This window comes from Meleagris gallopavo, chromosome 10 (assembly GCF_000146605.3).
Source record: "Meleagris gallopavo isolate NT-WF06-2002-E0010 breed Aviagen turkey brand Nicholas breeding stock chromosome 10, Turkey_5.1, whole genome shotgun sequence".
In the NCBI taxonomy this organism is placed as follows: domain Eukaryota; kingdom Metazoa; phylum Chordata; class Aves; order Galliformes; family Phasianidae; genus Meleagris; species Meleagris gallopavo.
The window spans coordinates 3,872,201-3,876,826 of record NC_015020.2 but is presented as its reverse complement, the minus strand read 5'-3'; positions in this window follow the sequence as shown (position 1 = coordinate 3,876,826).

The following is a 4,626-nucleotide window of genomic DNA, read 5'->3' as shown; positions in this document are numbered from 1 at the left end:
TTTAGTTTATCAGCTAGAAATAGGACAACTGATGTGCAGTGGCCACTATTTTTAGAACTTCAACCATCTTATTACATAAGTACTATCAGCGTTATAACTTATACGTTTTTTTCTCATGTACTGTGGTATTTATGTTCATTTATAACAGATCACAGTCAAGTTAATATAATGAACAAAACCATGCGTGGCAGAGATAGCTTGCCTTTTATACAGAGATCTGAGGGTGCTTTATAACAGCAGAAAAGCACAGCAACTTCCAGTTTACCAGGGAGTGGGACTGAGGCAAAGAGAGGTAAAGATATTTCTTTGACAGCAGTTAGTGAGGTAGGGAAGAAGAACTGAAAAACTAAACGTTAGATCCATACGTATGACTTCAAGTCAAACAATCATATGGGAGCACTCTGTGAGTTCAAGTTGGTAACGTGACCAAGTGTGCTTCAAAATACTCTACTCTTGGTAATAGGAGCTAAACCACTGCCTGACCTACAGATTTTGGTGATTTCAAAGAAAAGTTAGAAACAGAATAGGATCACCTCTTGCCTTGAACTTTCTACCTGCTTATAGGTATACGTGTAGAACAGGATCAAATTTTAAATCAGTTTGCTGTGGCACATTGTTTTCTGAGCCAAGTGTTGACAGATAACAGCATTACTACTAGCTGCATAACTGATGACGTAAATATAGAAATTTGAAGCATAACGTTCAAAGGTTAATGGGGTAAAGAGTGGCATTTCGTGTGAATAAGACTTCGCATAATTAGCTCATAGATGTTAGTTTTTATGATGCCCACAAATTCCCCTTACTGGTAGGCAGGAAGTATCATGGGAATTCCCAGGGACATGCTCATCCTTTGCATTTTATAAGCTTCATCAAACAGCTAGCATTATCTGTAACACCATGTTGTGCAAACACGTTACGTGAACAGGAAACAGTACTATATTGCTATTGCTCAGAGCATTTCAAATTTTAGTCACTAGAAAGGAGGTCAACATCCGATTTTCAGAAAATATCTTTCCACGACGAAATGAGATGATTGCTGCAAAATGTTGTTTCCATAAATAGCTTCTCAAAAAGATATTTTTATCTTCCATCAAGTGTCACGTACTACCTAATAGTTTACTTTGCTGTAATGGCACACAGTTGCTAGGAATACTGTAGCTCTTGTAGAAGCGGTAGTAAAATGGCAACTCTGTTTTACTACATGAAAATTAATGAAGTAGCTATCTCATAACTTTATTGATAATGTGATGGATTAGGGATACTCTTGTTCTGTTGTTTAATCTGTCTAATGTTCCTGGGTTTACGTAAATGTTATAAAAATAATACTGCAACAATGCCTAGACATTAATGTACATCTTTCTTTATATGGGTCGGACATCTTCTACAAAAGTAATACTGTATCTCATTTTATGTAATACCACAGAAACACTATGCACAATAATATTGCATATTATTATTATATTGCTTACTATTATTATTATTGCAAATAATGCTGCATCAGCATCCTGTAATAAGCATTATCACCACAGTGAATTAGTTGTTATTACAGAAGCATTATTACTTGAAAGGAAATCTTAGAGATTTAAACCTACTCTTAGATATGGAACATAATTAACTTCAATACTGTAAGATACGTAGTAAGTACACACTGCTATCAGTAGAAACATTGCTGCAAAGTGCTTTAAAATCATATAACACTATATACCAATACCTTAAGTATCAAGAGGCAAATGGCTGGAGACCTGAAGAGTATGGTATGATCAGTGACATGGAGCTGCCAGGCTCCTGTTTTTAGCATCCAACTGCTCTAACTAGCTGAATATCATGAATATGTGCAGAATAAGTTGTTTCAAGACAGAGTCTGACATTTAACATTTAATGATATATTTTACTTTACTTTCTTATGATAGGGGAAATTAAAATGTCATGGAAAAGACTTCATGATTCATGGTTCTTCTCTCTGAAATGGTAGCATATAATGTTGGATTGTTAATAGAGTTTGTATTATTTCTTTATCTATACAATATTAAATTAGGTTTGCAGAACTTGTTCTTTGCAAGTATTTTGGCTACTTGATTCATCCTGAAAGCAGCTGTGCCTATAGGGGTTACTACACAATTTCTATGAGTTAGAGCCAGTCATATGTGAGAGTTTCTCATCCTTGATACTGGTGCTGATTCAGTATAACTTTAATGAGTATGAATAAACTGTATGTGTAATAATGCCATCATACATTCTGTAGCACTGTTTGCTACAGATTGCTGGTTCTATGGCTGCCTCTTGCTCATTGTTGATTTTCTTCTCATGAGTAATTAAAGTGAAACTTTAGTTGAGCAGGTAATTTATGAGAAGTCTTGAGTTACTACAGTGAAGACTACAAAGTAGACTAATAACTTGTGTAAATTTCACTGCTGGCTGCCTGTGTTGTGCCTGGGAGTGTTAGTTTGGGTAACTTTGAACAGAATACATGATCTAATGACTTCTCTGTATAAAACCTGTTATTTTTAAGAGGGAAAAAAAATATGGAAATATATGCTGCTGTCCCAGCCTTACTGTGCGGTAAAACAAAATACTTTTAAAAAGACAACCATCAAACATAGATAGAATTGTATATGCTTTTAAAGTTGTGTACAACAAATGTCTAGACAGAGTAAACCCATAAAATTAGTCTTAGTTAGTCACAAATGAAACGAGTGGAAAGCAGTTCCTGAAAGTCCAAAATTAAAATAAACAACAAAATGGCACTCAGGCCATTCAGATGATCCTGTAAACAAAAGGGTGCTCTGTGTCTCGGTTTGCTATCTGGAGTTCAGTCTTCTCTGTGCTGAAGTCAAAGATCAGGGCTGACTGAGAGTGACATCCTGTGGGGAAAACTGTGGCAGAAGCAGCTGCTGGACTTAGTGGGACTTAACCCATGGGTGTCCTACTTTTTGGCTTGCTGGGCTGCATTGAGTAAAGCAGAATTGTCTTGGGTTGAATATAAATATATAATGTAGATAAGTAGAAAAACTTTTAAATACATTTTTAATCACAAAATTTAAAACAAAGAGTAACAAAAATATAAAACTAATAGGATATTTAACTTTGTTTTTGCAAAACTAATGTGTCATTATCTGGTTCAATGTAACTGACTGTAATTCTTAGTGAATTCCTTATTCCTATTCCCAAATTCCTTTATCAAAATGGAAAGCAAGGTTCCATATTTTTCAGTGTTCATAGGACTGTATTTAGGCAATATGTTTAAATACATGAAATTATTTGCCATAACTTGAGCTTTCCATCATTTAAGATTCATTTTGAATAGTACTGTGGTTTGAAACATAGCACAGATAAGCTGATTTTCACTTTGAAAATTCATGTTTAATTCATTTAAATGAGCGGTCAAATCCACAAAACATGCTAAATCTGGGAGACATTTTTCATCTTCAGTTTCTGGCACAAATTTTCCTTTTGGTTCTATAAATGACTTGATTTCATTTTGCAAATCATAAAATCTTTTTAGCATATTACCCCAACTTAGCCACCTTCCTTCAGAAAAATAAATGATGTCCCTAAAATCAGCATCCATACTTTTAAGGAGCTCCTGGAATTAGTGATGATTCAGTCCCTTGAACTTTATAAAATTCACAGCATTGATGACAATTAGCATCATCCATTTTTAAAGCTTCTGTGCACAACTTTTCTTGAGGTACAATGCAGTGATATTTCATCAAATGTGAATTGCTAGTGGTAATTGCATCATCTTCTATTAATTATAAAAGTCCCTCTTGTTTACCATCCATTGCCAAGTGCGATCAGTAGCTGTATAAAAAACATGTTGCCCTAGACTCCACTCAATTAATGGAATGCTCTCATCATTTTCACTCAGATCTAGACCTGACTACATTGGTCTCAAAAATTTCTACAGACTCTACACAGTTCAGACTGATGCCTTTTGGTAACTACCTTCTTATTTAGGTTTATCCCAGGTTATTCTGTTTCCTTTGCTGCTCTCTAGAAAGCCATCTGTCCTACCTTCCATTTACGTATTTTACAGAACAAGCCAGTCCTTACTTTTTGATTTCTCTGAAACTCAGCCAGTTCCCTTCCCTGGCTTTTGCCAATTGTTGTGAAGAGCAGTGTATGAACTTCTCTTTCTCTGTATTGATGCACTCAGGTATGGTGGCATGTCCATGGAGAGAGACAATAACAGTCCTGCACAACAGGACTGTTTCCAAATTAAGCACTTTCCTCTTATGCCACCTGTGCCATTCACCTGTTAGAACGTTACTAAGTACACTGTAATTCTGACATTCCACAAAGCTGCAGCTTTTGTGCTATTTCTTGTCTGGGCTTGTATATGAAGTACCACCTAGTCCTGAAACAGCTGAAACTCTTGCCCTTGAAATGACTTGGCTCTGAGGTTTATCAGCTCCAGCTCAGCAAACACACTCAAAACTTTCCTAGGGCAGACTGTACCCTAGCTTGTGTATTGACAGTACTGAAAGGGCTCTTTGTGCAGATCTCTGCTTGCTTATGCGGAAACTGGAACAACTTAACTTTGTGGTGTTACGCTCCTTTCTTGAATGATTCATGTGGTTGGTCAATCACAGGACGGGTGGTCATTAGTGGCAGCAAGCTAAAGCT